Source organism: Canis lupus, chromosome 6 (genome assembly GCF_048164855.1).
Source record: "Canis lupus baileyi chromosome 6, mCanLup2.hap1, whole genome shotgun sequence".
In the NCBI taxonomy this organism is placed as follows: Eukaryota; Metazoa; Chordata; class Mammalia; order Carnivora; family Canidae; genus Canis; species Canis lupus.
Window position 1 is genome coordinate 74,195,854 of NC_132843.1, and position 17,293 is coordinate 74,213,146.

Genomic DNA, 17,293 nt, shown 5'->3' on the forward strand with positions numbered 1-17,293 from the left:
GAGAGACACTTAAAGAAATATTGCAAATGCTCCCCTGCCATGAGAATGAATTGTTCCCAGGCTAGAATGCTGAGGACACCGGTCTTTCTTTCTTTTTTAAAGATGTTATTTATTTATTTATTTATTTATTTATTTATTTATTTATTTATTTAGATTGAGAGAGAGCATGTGTGCAAAGTGGAGGGAAGGGCAGAGGGAGACGGAGAGAGAGAGAATCTCAAACAGATTCCATGCTGAGTGCCAAGCCCGAAGCAGTGCTTCATCTCACAACCCTGCGACCATGACCTGAGCTGGAATCAAGAGTCAGAAGCTCAACTGACTGAGTCATCCAGGTGCCCTGAGGACACCCTTCATACAGGGGTCACAGACTGACATGCCCATAGGACACAGGCACCTCGTAGAAGTTAGTGAATCAGGGCAGCAGTGAGATAGAGGGTGTGTTGGGGTGAGACTGCAGCTCTTCTTAACGGGACAGTACATCTGCAACCCTGGTGGATGATTGCCCTACTGGAAGGGTGACATGTTGCCATATTTGATTGTTTAAGGGAATCTGGAAACTGGAATATTTATATAAAATCTCCTAATTTTAAAGTATTGGTGACTAGCTTATTATTTGTTTTTTTAAGATTTTATCTTATTCATTTGAGAGAGAGAGAGAGAGAGAGAGCAAGCAGGTAGGAGTAGAGGGAGAGGGACAAAGAACCTGAAGCAGACTCCACACTGAGCACAGAGCCTAATGTGCGGTTTGATCCCACAACCACAGGATCATGACCAAGATGAAACCAAGACTTAGATGCTCAACTGACTGAGCCACTGAAGTGCCCCTAGCTTATTGTTTTTTAGACTTTTTGTGAGCCAAGCAAAACATGTCTGGGGAATGGATATAGCCAAAACCCTCAACTTGGGGGGCATATTACTAGATCAGTAGATGGTACTGGATAGCATGCAGTAATCCTGAAAATCAGAGAGAGAAGTACCCGTTCCAAGGCTGAAGGAGTTATAACATTTGCATTTATTTGTGGAAGAAAATACCATCTGATTAGAATTGTCACAAATGGCCATGCGTGTTATACCTTACACAACTCCAGGGGGCACTATTTATAACAAAGGCCATATAAATGGCAGCTCTTGAAGTTGCAGAGTACACAGTCTGTACAACCACACTCGAGCAGCCTGGTGACACACGTCCAGTCCTTCGTTTCACTGTTATCCTGAGAGACAGAGAGCAAACCCATTTGAATCCAAATCCTTGATTCCGATGGGCCAGAACACCCATTCTTGGCCCTCAAATGGACTTTCATCAAAACCAATTAGAAACAGCTCCTTAGCATTGTAAACAATATCCAGAAAGAACTGAATCTTTTTCTTTCATCTTGCTGGCCGCAAAGTAGGATGATCCTGTTTTGTTAGCATAGACCCCGTAGATCGTACTTTGGTAGTGACAGCCTAAGTATACTCAAGTGTGGAATTTTTTTGGTGGAAAAATATAAGTGATATAAATTTCAGTGACTTTGTTTGTGGTAGATTTATAAAATTTGCCATGTAAGACTGATGGTTGGAGTGTCTACTCCGTACTAGATTAATATAATAAAGAAACACTATTTATGCCCTCACATACACAGGGTGGTATATATCCCAAATGACCCAGAAGTCTCAAAGGCAATGACTACACCAGTTGACCTCTGGAGCAGTAAGTCATCTGCACAACTGACCTCACAACTGACCTTTCTATCCTTCAGGATAGAAAGTAAAGGATAGAAAGGGAGCACCAGAAATTGGCAGAGGAAACTTTCCTAGCATCTTGAATCAAGAAATAGCTCAATAGGGACAGAAATATGTGGCTGCAATAAGTATCTTCAAGTAAGAGAAATATACGAATGTGTAAGCGAATGTGATGAGCTGTATTTCAGTGGCTCAGAAAATATGTAACCAGGAATTCCCATAAATATTTAATAATAAGCCAGATATATAAAGACAAAGGGGGATACAAACACATTTGTTATACTGTATTAAAAATGCATCATAAACATTTGTTGACTAAAACGATATTTCAATTTACCCAATCCCCCGAAGACAGAGTTTCATTCCTGATGACAAACAGTGACAATCCCTAAGGGATGGGATGGAAAAGACAGTTGGATGTCTCAGCTGACCCTGCTGCTGCTTGTCTCGGTGGCCGTGGTGGGGCACAACAGATCTCTGCTTTGCTAGATCTCTAGCTAACAAGGATCTTAATATTCACTCATCTGCATAGGAGCTGTCCTTCAATGGAGTCTCCAGAACAGAGGGGAAAATACTTCCCCGACACTCATCTCTTTGGTTAACACCAGGTCAGTCTGCAAATACAAATCGAGTGTTCAAAATAAGAATGGCTACATCTGACATGTTCAATACTTTACACGGGATGGGGAGGGGAGAGATGAGCCACCACAAAGAAATATCCGATGAGAATAGTGTAGGACTCTAATAAACATCTTCATGAAAAGTTAAAATGGCAGCCTCATTTGTCTGCAGCACGAGTCAGCCACCGCTGTGAGGGTGCTTCAACTTCCTTTCCAAATCAAGGACAATTTGCTGGCTTCAAAGCAAAGAAAGAGAAAGAGAGGGGGCCCTGTCTGGTCAATGATTTATTTACAGAGTGGAGAAAACTCTTCTCCTCGAAAATGATATTTTTCCTGGGTTCTAACCCTTCAATCTTCTTCCAGCCTGGGAATATATGTTTCTCTCATCCATGTATTTTTCAGTGATTTTCATTATTACATGACACAGGGTTCACCTCCATCTACATTGCGAAGATCTCAGCAGGGCTGCCCTTGCTCAGAGAAGGTTGCCGCTCCAAAATTTGGGATCAACGCCTTGTCGCACTGGAAAGCCTGAGTCTTTTTTCCTCTAAAGGAAGGACCTCCCCACCCCCCAGGAAGAGGGGGTGAACAGAGCAATGGGAAGCAGTGGCATCTGCGATTGGTAACGTCCGCAGTCTGTACACAAATGACTTTTGAGACTCAAGCAGAGAGGACGGTTTGATGATCAAGGGGCCCAAGAGAGAGTCTGTTTCTAGGCAGAGAAAAAAATCTTAGCCCATGTCTTTGGAGGGGGTCCCAGGCACCTCAGACTTCAGAATGATTGATTATCCATCGGCACCTGCAGATCTGAGGAATGGGAATATATAAGAGACTCCAAGCAATAATCCCTGGGTATGGGTTATCCTGCATGTGAGAGAACTCAGTGGGAATTGAGTATTGATGCTTTCATAGACAAACAAGTGGTAAAGTGTGAACGAGCTTCCAGGACTACATTGACAGCATAACAAGATGCATCTTAGCCCAAAGTCCAGAGACTAAAAGGAAAAACTAGTTGGGATTGAGAGATGTAGCTATCCGCTGGCTTCTCTGGTGACTCAGAGAAACATATAAGGGTATAATATTTATTTACAGAATCAATCCTTTAGGTAAGTGCTCAATGGTTGCTCATTCCCTGTACACAGATCTACTTAGAAAACTGTCAGGATCCCTGGGTGGCGCAGCGGTTTAGCGCCTGCCTTTGGCCCAGGGTGCGATCCTGGAGACCCGGGATCGAGTCCCACATTGGGCTCCCGGTGCATGGAGCCTGCTTCTCCCTCTGCCTGTGTCTCTGCCTCTCTCTCTCTCTCTCTCTCTCTCTCTCTGTGTGTGTGTGTGTGTGTGACTATCATAAATAAATAAAAATTAAAAAAAAAAAGAAAAGAAAACTTCCATAGGCCAGATGCAAATCTGATATCACCTTCTTGAAGAAGCCTTTCTTTCTTCTCTGTATCCTGTACCTACTTCTGTGGTTGCACCTGTCTCACTGCTGCAACTCTTGGTTGAGTGGATATTTCCTAGTAGAATGAGACTTCTTGAAGGCAAGACCAAGACTTATTCAGCTCTGCATCCTCAGTACCTAGCACAGTGCTGACACATAGGATGGAATCAATAAATAATTGTTAATCCTGTTTGGTAAGTGGAATTTTATTCTGATTTCCATTTTTCTCTCCCTTCCCACTATGGTAGTTTGGGCATTTTGTTACAATTAAGAGTTTTTTTTTTTTTTTTTTTTCTGGTCCTCTGTCATTCCCTCTTTGGAGCACTTTTCTGTATCCCTTCTTTCATTCTTATTTGTCACTATATCTTGTGCTCTAGACTTGGCCTTGGGCCTATGGACTTGGGCCTTGGACTTGGCCTATCAGTGATTCCCACGGTGTTTCCTAACAAAGCATCCCCAGAATTTTCTTGAAGAAAGATCATTTTTCGGTTCTTTCACATCCCTTAGAATCACCAGAGAGATGAGATGGCATGAAACAGTGAAATCCTTCAATGAAGTAGGAAGGAGGAGAAAGAAACAATGCCACTTGTACTTCCAATGGGATAGGGAGCTGGGTAGGTAGTGGGGGACCCTATGGCAACCACCAACCTTGAGCCTCACTAGAAAATAGGATCCATAAGGAGATCTACACCCACTAGTTAGGGATTCCCTTACGTAGTATGACAGGTATATACAGGTGTCCAGCTCCACTTTAGGGAATCGGTCCTGTTTTGTTTTTCCTCCCCTATTCAGTAGGGCCCAACCAAAACTGACACATTTTTCTTTCTTAGTAAAGGATACTCTAAGTCTGGAAGTCAGGAAACGAATAGAATTGTCCAATGGCAGACTCCATTAGTAACATCTCAATGCTCTCTAAACATAGTCCTCCCAGAGATGCCACATTCAGCAATTCTGAGATGTGCCCATAGAGCCTGTGATATTAATCAAATTCATGAAGGGAGGCTGAGGCCAGAATGCTTAAGGCCAATGCATCCTAACATGCTCTTCCCCCATTACAGGGAGAAAGCAAGCCTCAGTGTAACGTGACATCATCAATCTAAGTAGGCAAGTGGAATAGATTTCCCGATTACTAGGTTAAGCGATGCATCAAACAGGAGCAAGCCTGGTCATTACTAATCATTTAAATTTAGGAAGACTGAGCTCAGTGACATTATCAGGCCCACATTAAAGAGTGACTTCTCTCTGCTATCAGGAATGTATTGGTGTCCCCTCTAGGATTTATTACTCTGAGAAGCTGCAAGATGGGCTGAGGCAGCAACTATCTATGGCACCAGCACCCCATCCATCATCCCCATGACCCCAATTCTGGTCGGCCTTGAGGGGCTGGGGCCTCAAATCTCTCCCCTTGTTGGGGCCCTTTAGTAGTCAAGTCTACACTAAAGAGCAAGCATCTGGAAATGAGTTCAATTAGAATACTATGTTACATTACCATGAAATCCCCAACCAGCTTATTTCTCTCTGATATTATTTTTGGGAAAACACAGTGTTTTATTGTACTCTAGACTACAACAACCATCTAAATCCAAAGATGTTTTTTTCCCAAGATATACATGCTTCAAACCCATCCCCAGAGATTTCATTTCACTGTTCTAGGGTGGGCATCAGATATGTAAATTTAGAACAAAATTCTCAAGTGGTTCTGAATCACACACATCATTAATAATCACTGATTTACAGGGTCCTCTTTGGGGAAAACTAAGAAGTGGAGCAGATATTTGGGGACTACCCACCAATAAGATCACTAACCAAGGAGTTGCAAACTGGCCTTGAGAACAAGAGTAAAGATCTCAGTCAGGAACAAGGTCTTGGTCATTATCCTCTTTCTAGATTGTGCTTCTCAAATGTTATCACACATGTGAATCACCTGGAAAACTTGTTGATAATGTGGATTCTGATCCAGTAGGTCTAGAGTAGAGCCCTGAGATTCTCCATTTCTTACAAACTCCTGAGTGATGCCAGTGCTGCTGGCCCATGAACCACACTTTGAATAGCAAGGATCTATAAGAATGGTTCTCAAGCTTGACCTCACATTAGAATCACCTGAGCATCTTTTAAAAACCCCAATGCTGGCTCACTCCAGACCAATCAATTTAGGATCTCTAGGGGTGGACCCCAGGCATTATATATATATATATATATATATATATATATATATATATATACATATATATATATATGTGTATGTATATATACATATATATATGTGTGTGTGTGTGTGTGTGTGTATATATATATATATATATATATATATATATATATATATATATATAAAATCTCCCTGGGTGATTTTTTTGCACAGCCTAAGTTGAGAATTATTGATCTATACTGATGAGCAGCTCTGCTCCTGTGGCTGAATTCAGTAATTACTCAGTCCTCTGTGTTGGCTATTTTGGTGGGCATTTAGTATAAAAATCCACCTTCATCCCAAACACATAGGTCAAGTGTTTATAATGAAGCTGACCCCAACATCCAGCTCCAAGTATGGGTCTGAGCTGTTCAAAGGTAATTTGACTTCCACCAGTGGTTGCCAATGGTTGTTGAGGAATATGTCTATTGTATAATATAAGTCAGTGGGATGCCAAGAGAGGTTCCTGAAATTTATTTTACATATATGTGAACCAATACATTTCTTATTGCTTAAGGCAATTTTATTTAGCTGAAGATACCTTCCCATATTGGCACATGGCTTATGTAGAACAAAGGACTGGATAATGCAGTAAAACCCTTCTAATATGTTCCAAAATGGGAACGGATCTACCAAATTTGACTGACCTTCCCTCACCTCCATTTCTTCTAACATCCTCCCCTCTCTGTAGAAAAGGCAGGGAAAATGGTGAAGAGAAGGGAATGGCCTTATGATCACATCCTGTGTCCACCGTCTCATAAGAAGAATAACCTTGGAAAAGTCCCCAGCTTCATTTGAGCCATGGTTGGATGATATTTAGCAAAATAAGAGTAATATCTGTGTGACAAGGCTTTTGTGAGGATCAAATGAGATAATGGATGTGCAAGCATCCTGCAAATGGTAAGTTGCTATAAAAATGTCATCTGTGGTTTTTTGTGGTTGCTGTTTGCCGTTAGAAAAAATCAGCAGTGATCCCAAAGGTGGAAGTTTATTCACAGTACTAGCCATCGTGCATCCATGCACCGTCTCATGGAGAATCCAGGCAAAGCTGTGTGGACTGCTGATTCTGGCAGAGTTCCCATTTGAGAAGGTGTCCCTGAGTTATCTAGAGCATTCAGGGTGGAGGAAGAGACATAAATCCTACTGTTCCTTGCAAGAAGTAGGGGGAGTGGGGTGGAGGGAGAGAAAGGGAGGTTGCAACCTAAATGATTTTTAATTATTTTCTAATTCACTACATCATTAGGAAGACAGGGAAAACTCTGAAGACTTAAGACACAGTGATCTAATGTCATTGATTTTCACATATATTTTATGAGTGATGAAATATGATGAAGCTGGGAGAGAAAAGCTTTTCAAATATTATAAGACTAGAGAATCTTCAAGCGCATTTATAAAAAGAAATCAAGTTGAGGGCTCAGGGTGAGTTTGCGAAAGTCAGGCTTCAGGATGCCCCTGTGTGGGTTGGGCCTGAAAGCTTCCAGACTCCTCAAACCTACTGAGGGTGTTTTTGACTGCCTCCTTGTCAATTATAAATTTAAGAATTATTAAGGCTGTGTCTACTAAAATGTCAGTTTCTTCATATCATTCACCATTACATCCTCAGCCTTTTGCGTAGGGCATGGTGCATAGTGGGCCCTCATATATTTCAAATGACTGAAACTCAAGTATCTGGCACTGCCCTGGGTTCTTCAGGGACCAAGGAGTATGACTCTCTTACTATTTTCACTGGGCTTATAATTATTTGGAGACCTATATTTAAAAATAATAAGAAACAAATAGACAATGATGCAAATCATGGAGTTAAGTACCAAAGGGCTATGACAAATGGTAAAGTACTAGCATTAACTGAGCAAAGAAAAGAAAATGAGTATTGGCTAGAGTTACATAGACCGGCAGATGAAATAGAATGTATACCTATTCAGCCAGTGCCTGGAGTACAGCCTTGAGCAATTACGAAGTCCTCACTTTTTAAAATTTTTTTGAGCAATTATGAAGTCTTCAAACCTTCAGTCAAATGGTTTTATTTCCAGTTGATAATCTCTTCATTTTTCCCCCCAAGGTGAAAGTAAGCAAAATTCAATCAACCCACCTAAAGCATAAATTCTGAGTAATGTCAAAATACATATAGTGAGGTTCACCATCCAAGGGCATGTGATGTATTTTAGCTTTGAAATGAAAATAAACTTTGCCTGGCTGGAAATGAATAGAAGGGAGACCAAATATCCCCATGAGAATGACACTGCCTGCCTGTGTTGGAAGGCTCTCTTTCTGGGGCTTCTTTAGGCATAAGGTATAAGCCATAGTTGAGTACAGGCATAAGGAGGAGAAGTTGGAAGAAAAGGACAATTTCAACCATTACAAGGCTCATGTCATTCACATTGTTTCACCATTCTTCTCTCGTCAACCATACCAATACCAAAAATCTAGAAAGAAAAATCTACCAAACACTAGCAACAACAACAACGTCATTTACTTGAGCACCTTCTGTGTCTGGTAATCAATAAGTGATTTATTTTTATTCCTCATATTCTGACAACTCTAAGAGGTTCATGTCCTGCCCTTATCTTAGTGATAGAGAATCAGAGGAACACAAAGCTTCAGTAACTTGCCCAGAGTCACATGGTTAATAAGTAGCAGAACCAGGATTAGAACCCAGATCTATCTGACTTGAACACATTTGTGTCTATTTATATGAGGTATCTAGAGTAGTCAAATTCACAGAGACGAAAAATAGAATGGTGGCTTCCAGGGACTGGGGAAAGGGAATTGCAATCACTATTTAGTAAGTACAGAGTTTGAGTTTGGGAAAATGAAAAAGTTCTAGAGATGGATGGTGGTAATGGTTGCACAACAGTGTGAATATACTTAGTGCTACCAAATTTTAAATGGTTAAAATGGTAATGGGAAATAACTACTGTATTTCAACATAATAGAAAAAATGTAATGGCTAAAATGGTAAATTTTATATTATGTGCAGTTTATATCAATTTTTTTAAAAAGTGGTTGGCCAAACCTAAAGATGGGCGTTGAATGCAGGTTCTCTTTCTCTGCATTGTGGCTGTTGTCAGAGGGGGTGGGAGAGATCCAAATCATCATCTTAAAGGACAGTTTAACTAACCATCTTAAAGAGGCCAGCATTAGGAACACAATTTATAGGCGTGTTGTTGCTGATTTTTACGTTATGACCCAACTTATTAAAACAGAGACTGGGTTAACAAAATGACTTCGAGAATTTAATAGCAACAAATTCATTAATTTATCCCCCTAAGAAATGTTACCTTCAGTATAGCACATCACCGGCTCTGGTCCCCACACAACATCAGAGGACAAGGCATCTATAATTGGGATTAAGGAAACAAGTAGCAAAACTAAAAATAGGGACAAATTTTCTCCTGGTGAGTGTTCTTCATCCTGGCACCAAGTGCCACAGGGAGTATGAAATCTCATTTTCTGGAAGTAGTTAGGCACAGGACAGGATCAAATCCTCTAGGTTGAGATAAAAGTAAGGAATGGCCGCCATCACCCTGCAGCTTCCTCCTCAGCTTATGATCCCATAGGCCATTAAGCTACGTGTTGTTTTCTGCTGAGTGTCTCCTACAGACTTGGAGACTCCTCAAGCGTTCTTAGCTTGAGCAAAAAGACAACATACAGTGCTCCAAAGCTATGCAAACACTTAAATGGGGGCTAAGGGAGAGGGGTTGGCATTTAGTGGAGACAATTCTCACACACATTTCTCATCTCAGAGATGTTACAACTCCTGACGGATTCAATCTTTCATTTTAGAGATTTCTATTGATTGGGTAAAAATCACACGCATTTTGTCCACAGCACAGAGATATCAAAGCAAACTTTTCCCCTAGTGCCATTTCCCCAGGGAATGGAAATGATTGATTTTTATTGGTTCAGCTTCGAGGATACTCACATCTCAATCCAGCCAATTTTCTTTGGAGAGAGCCCACTCCAGTCCACTTAATTGTATTTTCTAACCAAAGAGTTGAGAGAGATTTGTCATCTTTACAGTCCAGAGGAGATGAATCTCCAGACTCCTCTTCCAATTGTGTGAGCTTGTTTCTGAAGTTGGTAATCGAAGAAGGGAGCCAGGGCTTAGGGGGAAAAAAATCACGTAAAAATATAAAGCTAAAAATACAGTGACTGAAAGGCTGGGGGAAAAAATAAATAAAAAACAAAGCTAAAAACCCCACCTAATCAGGGCATGAAGGAATTGAAAGTTCAGAAGAGAAACCATTTATTCCCCACTTTCCTAACTTTTATTGGACAGCAATTCCTGTAGGTAGTCTTTTATTTGGATCTGAACGAAGAAGATGGTACTGTACTGGCTAATACAGTCATCCCCTTCATTCCCTGATTACATTCTCCTTTCTGTTTGTCTTTTCCCACGGCTCACTCTGTGTTCCCATGAGCCTCTCACGACCACCACCTCTGCTTCTCTTTCTCTTTTTACAATTTTTAATTTAAATTCAATTTAGTTAACATATAGCATATAATTAGTTTCAAGGGTAGAATTTAGTAACACCTGGTGCTCATGATCACGTGCCCTCCTTAATACCCAACACCCAGTTACCCCATCCCTCTACCCACCTCCAATGACAATCTGTTTCCTAGAGTTCAAGGTCTCTTATGATTTGACTCTCTTAACCTTCATTTAACCTCACACGGGTTCCCGTGTCTCACCTGGCTTCTCAATACCTTGCTATGGAACATGGAAAGGAAAATCCGGAACAAATTAGGAATGCCAATTTATTTTGAGACTTTGGAAAAATCCATGCCTGTGGCAAAGGGAAGGTCTCCTCCATTCTCCTGGCTAAAGGTAAAGGTGCCCAACTTGGGTTTCCACTGATACTGCCACTTTCCAGCCCTCGATTATGCATGTTTCCCTATTAAAGTGTAATGCTGTCTGTTTATTATACTTAAATGAATAAATAAATAAATTCTCTATCGAGAGAGACAACCAACCCTGATAATTTGTTCACACTGAACTTCTCCAAACCTTTATCCTGTATTGTTACACATTTCTATTTTGTGCATAAATTTATTTTCATCTTCCCTATTGTACTGTAATATTCCCAATTAAACTATCATATTCTTGTGGTCCTTCTAATACCATTTCTTTTGCTTTTTCCACAATTCCTACTAAACACAATGTTGGGCAAGACTTTAGAAATGTTACAAGGTAATGCTGCAAAGTGGCAAAGTGATCATATTACTTAAAAAAAATACACTGGTTGGGCACCTGAATTACTCAGTGGGTTAAGCACTGGACTCTTGATTTCAGCTGAGGTCAGGTCATGATCTCAGGGTCCTCGGATCAGCCTGTCAGGCTCCATGTTCAGCGAGGAGTCTGCTGGAGATTCTCTTTCTTTTTCTGCTGCCCACTGTCCTCCCCGGCTCATGCTCACACTCATGCATACTCTTTTTTTCTCTAAATAAAATCTGTAAAAAAAAAAAAAAAAAAAAGACAAAAAAGCACGGAAATCAAACAACTGAAGTAGTACTGGAACTGCAGAGAAATCACCACAGAGTTGTGTGATTTTTCCACCAATGCTGGCATTTCCTTTTCTTGTGACCTTCATAGCCAGTTTGCAAACCCCGGGAGACAAGTTGTCTTAGTTTACAGTCAATCATCATTTTTGACACATTGCTATTAGTATAATTTTTACCAATATTTTTATATTACTCAACTTGATCTACTGCTTTTTTTTATCCCATTGGCTCAAAATTATTATTTGATGGCTTCAAAAATTATTACTGATGATTTCCTCTGAGCATAAGAATTAACCTCTGTCAAAGTAAAAACAATGTAACGGCAGGTCTGAAGGCCATCCCCAAGCAAGGACACAAAAGAGTCTGAGCAAGGTGACATTTTTAGTACATGGCTGCTGAAGATAGCCTCTTTGAAGAAGATATTGGGAGACAATTCTCCATGGATAATTTTACCTTTCCGCATGGTCCAGGCTTTCTAAGCAAAAGTACTGCAACCTGGTTTGACAGGATGATTGAATGGTAAACACTCAGAGGTAGGGTGTGCTTCCAGGGATTTTAGAGACTCATCTCCCCTGGAGCTATTTTGTTGTTCTCTTAAACTCTAAATATGTTGAGAAGAGTTTCCTCTCTCCTCCTCAGACAAAATCTCTCTCTCTCTCTCTCTCTCTCTCTCTTTCTCTCATGGTTACAGTGAGTACAGGTGTGCCAGATATCCCATAATAAGCTCCAACTCTCATAATTTTAGGGCTCATCCTCTGTAATACTAAAGGGTTCTGCACCCAATTTCACCGTGAAGTGAGCTTCCATCCTCTCTCCAGATGAACCAGTTTCCCCAAATTTTTATGTTCACCAACCCAGAAGCTCATTGAACCCCATTGTCAGGAGGTAGGGGTGGGGTTATGATGGTTTCATTTCATTTGCTTGGTTGATTACATAATTGGCCACTGGTGATTGATTAGGCCTCTAGCCCTCCTCCCCTCACTAGGGGTCAGGCAATGGGGTTGAAAATCCCAACCTTCTAATCTCTGGGTTGGTTTTTCTGGCAACCAGTCAGTCCCCATCCTTAGGTACTTTCCAAAAGGTACTTCATTAACATAACAAGAGACAATGAACCTTAAAGCTCTCCTCACTTAAGAAATTCCAAGGTTTTTAGGAACGCTGTGACAAAAAATAGGAGAGGATCAAGGATCATTTCTTATTATAAATTATTATATCACAGGTACAAACTCTCCTTCATGCACAGGTAACATCAGGCCTTGTCACATCAACCCATAGATAATGAAGACATAGGAAGCAGTGTTAAGATACTCAATGAGTTGTTATATATTCTCTAATACAGAGGTCTGGTGTTTCTTCTGCGGTGTATGCATGTATACACTGTTAGAGGATATATGTGTTTACACACACACACAACACACACATAAATTATATATATACCCAAAAGCACCTACGTGGCAAGTTAATTTGTTAGCTTGCAAGTAGGGTAAACTCTCAGGTTAACTGTCACAGTTTGGGACTTAACAGAAGACAATAATCATTATAGCATCATTGGGTATTAGTCAAATAAAATACATAAATGAGCTTAATGGTGTGTAATTAGCTGTGAGCCTTGGGGAGAGATATCAAAACCTCTACCCTTGGCCCTATCATCTTTCCTTACAGGTGCTTGCCTGCTATGTGCAAGGTGGGATCATTGTCTTGGGGTTGCAACTGCAAACACAACTCATTCTGAGTCCTCGAGGAGTCCGTCATCTATAGGGAAAGATAAGGTCCTCCAATCAAAGGACACAGGAGGACGGAATGGGTAAAAAACAAAAACAAAAACCAAGACGCATCAATAAGCTGCCTACAAGAGACTCATTTCAGACCTGAAGACACCTGCAGATTGAAAGGGAAAAGAGGGAGAAACATTTATCATGCAAATGGATGTCAAAAGAAAGCCAGGTTAGCAATACTTATATTGGTCCTTAATCCAAATATCTTGAAAACAAAAAAGAAATCATTTCTGTGAAAGAAATATATTTAGGACCGGAGGGATAAAAGTAAGAGGCAGTTGTTATTTTTCACCACACAGGTTGTGGGTAGGGAGGGGCTGACTGGGGAGTTCCCACGAATATCTCTATCCATCTTTTGGGCAAAGCCATGGAAGCCACGCTTCCTGAATTTGTCAGTAATACAAAGCAGGGTTGGTTCTTCCGGCAACCAGTCCCCATCCTTAGGTATTTTCCAAAAGGTACTTCATTAACATAGCATAACATAGCATTCTGATGGTCAGTAAACTGATTAACAAAATCAAAATTCTGAAATATTTCTACAAACCAGAGTGATAAGAAAAGTTAACAAAATGAAACTGTATAGTTATAAATGTGGAGTAATCAGCAGGTTAACAGCAGTACTTACGGAGGAGAAAGGAGAGTTGTAGCAATCTTCCTAAGCTCAGTAACAGTAAATTTAAACCCCCTAATCTCTCTTGATGTTATTGGAAATGCTTTCACGTACCTGGTTCACTTTTGAGGCTCACACTAACCTTAAAAGGGCTACACTGGGCAGGTTTCACTGTTTCCATGAGTAGAAGGGGGGATCTGGTCTCAGAGCATGAGTGACTTGACTACGGTTGTGTAGCAATCAAAAAAGTGAGACCCACCTTTGGTCCAGTTGATTGAAGAATGCCATCATGATCAAGGAGCCTCAACAACAATCAGAGTTCTGTGGCCAGTTTCCTGTGCAGCATTTGATGAAGCACATCGACAATAAGGCATCCTCCATCCAGGGGAGGCAGTCAGGATGATGAAGGGTCTGGTCATCAAGGCATATAAGGAGTGTTTGGAGGATCTTCTTGGCCAGGAACAGAGAAGACATACGAAGAACTCCCACCTGCACATATCTGAGGAGCTGTCGTGTGGAAAGGAATTAGACTTTCTGCGCACTGGCTGCCCTGTGAAGTGTCATGGCACAGACCCAACACCACTGGATGGAAGAAGTTACATGAGAAAAATTTCAGATTACTGCTAACGAGAGCATTCTAATATTTAAAAGTGAGAAAGATGGGCTTGCAGGAGAGTGAACCCACCACCACAGGGCCAATTACAGCATAGGCTGTGACCAGCCACACATCACAGTGGGCATAGAAGGAATTCCTGCCTAAAAAAACAAAAAGTCCATGGCTTCTCAGATCAACTTCCAACCTTAAGATTCTATTACTTAAATAAAAATCCACAGTCCCGGGAAATTCATGTCCCAACGATAGCTCTTCCAAATAGGCTTCGACATTAAGGACCATGCTGACACCATGAGTTAGCACCATATTCATCTGGGTTATAAAAACATCATAAATAGTCATAAGGCTACTCACATTTCATGACTTTTGCTTTTTACTAGGCTTCGTACCCCTCCATGAATGAGAAAAAGGGTTATTGAATTATTATCACAGAGAAGTTAAGGGATGAGTTTAAATTGATAGGGCACGTTGGTAGTGAAATCAGAGCCAGAAATCCGGCCTCCCCTTTGATGGCATCGAGATCTCAGAAACAATGTTAGTAACAAAATGATTAATATGTGTAAGAACAGCACTTATATGGGACACGCGCTGCTTTACGCACTTCACAGCTACTATCTCATTACATGATTTACTTCTTTATTTATCTGTTATGTACACCTGTTCATTTGTTATTCATATCTATTATCACAAAAACTCTCTCAGGTAAGACCTATCACTTCCCCCCTTTTATAGATTAGAAAACTAAGAGGCAGAGGGGATTAGTGGCTTGGGTAAGATGACAGATGCTATGTGGCAAGGCTAGATTTCCAGCTGTGGCAACATGACTCCAAAACCAGTACGACTCTCAACCGTGGCGCTGTGTCCTCCCTCTGGATTTTATTTGTGAGAGAGGGGGACAGGCCCACACGTTTGTGCATCTCAGCCTATGGCCCACGTTGCCAAAGGCACCGAAGAAGCATGTTTGGAAAGGCCCTACCTTAGGAGAGTATCACCCTGCCTCACTCAGCTTCCCCCAGATATGAAGCAAGGCTGGAGGGCCTTCTCCTCCCTGATGCGATGGAGCAAATGAACCAAGCAAGCTGCCAACTGGAGACCAACGTCCGGGGAACCAGGCCGGACCCACGTGCGGCTGAGATTCCTCTGGACTCGAGTGGGGAGGGCTCTGGGTAGAAGAGTAGATAGCAGAACCCACGCTGGACCCTTAACTGGAGTGTGAGAAAGACAAAGCCAAAATAATGGGTACTACGGAGAACTGTTCATTCCTTCCCAGCACAACAAGCAAATAAACTGCCATTGGTGCCTCAAAACTTCATACAGGGTAATATTCCTTTAATGGAATGCTTTTAGAGAAGAGTCATAAAAATAAATTGAAAAGTGCTTTCTGCTGGCTACAGCTGGCATAAGCAGCATCTGAGCAAACAGGATAACACAAGGCTTAACTTAGCATCACCATTTTTATTACTTACCCACGACAGGTCTTATAATAGTATAAATTCACTTAAAAAACGGACTCTTTCCCCCTGCGATGGTGTCCCTCCTTCCCTCCACCGCCACACACCCAATAGCCTTCTGTGTTAATTCTGAGCAGCGTAATTACAGGTCTTTTTATGATTTAGGTTTGAGACCAATTAGCTGATACTGCAAGCCTTTCAAATGCCAGCTTCCCTCTCTTGGCTCTTGCTGCTCTGCTGGGATTTATCTGTGTGCTTGTAAAAGGCAAATGTTTTGTGAGGAGGGGAGAAATCGGGTCTGCTGGTGGATGGGTCCCCCCTTCCCTCTCCTCTCCCTCTTCTCACCTGCCTGTGCATCTTTGGTGCACCTGGGCTCTAAAATTGCCACAGTGCGAAATGCACACGGCACATTCGTGCTGGCTGCCCACGCGGCTCCTGATGCCAGGTAGCTGTGGCAGGGAGCTACGGTGGCCCCCTCCAGGAAAGGCCTTTCCTCCGGGTGGAGCTGCAGACCCAGGGGTGGGGTGGGGGCCAGCGTGCTGCCACCACTGGCCCAAGGGGCAGGGGTTCAGGAGCCCCGCAGGAACCCCTCCACTACCCCTGCCCCCCGACATCCTCCACCTGCATTCATCACACAGCAAGGCCGCAACACAGGCCTTGCCATCCGAGATTCAGAGACATCTCCAGAATCAGACCAGCAGGTGTGAAGCTTATAAAGCCTTCTGCGCCTCTGGAGGATTCAGGGGTAAATAAACTAAGACTCCTGCCCCCATGGTGCTTTCAGCTGAATGCAAGAAGACACAACTTATTCACAAGAAAAGATCACGTAGAATGAAAGGCAGGATGTGTAGTAAGTTCCATACAGAAGGGGCACTGAGTTTAGAGACGGGTTTTGCCCTGGGGTCCCGAGGAAGCAGGATCTTCAGGGATCCTACTATCTGTACCCTGTAGAGAGCACTTCACAAATGACTGTGTTTTACCCTGACACAACCCTTCAAGGTGCATGTAAGGTGCAGACAAGGTGTACACACGCAGCCCTTCGAGATTCTTGCAGCGTGCAATTATGTATATGTTTGAGATGAAGAGACTCTCCCCTTGAAGAAATCAGGGCTCACAAAATTAGGTAACCTGGGGACACCTGGGGGGCTCAGTGGTTGAGCCTCTGCCTTCGGCCCAGGGCGTGACCCCGGGGTCCCGGGATCGAGTCCCACGTCGGGCTCCCTGCAAGGAGCCTGCTTCTCCCTCTCTGTCTCTGCCTCTCTCTGTATTGCTCATGATTAAATAAATAAAACTTTTTTTTTTATATTAGGTGAACTGTCCATGTCACGAGATCCCCAAATCCAAGTGAGCAACAAATCCTAGAAATTTGATTTTTTG

General features: G+C 42.0%; 1 long non-coding RNA gene across 1 annotated transcript; it reads right to left on the reverse strand.

Moving 5' to 3' along the window:
* Nucleotides 1–9,176: 9,176 nt before the first annotated feature.
* On the reverse strand, nt 9,177–14,461 carry LOC140634788 (uncharacterized). The gene is made up of 3 exons (XR_012032173.1): nt 14,112–14,461; nt 11,217–11,416; nt 9,177–10,068 (listed from the first exon to the last, which is right to left on the reverse strand). It is a non-coding gene; the product is annotated as an uncharacterized lncRNA (long non-coding RNA).
* Between the last annotated feature and the right edge of the window lie 2,832 nt (nt 14,462–17,293).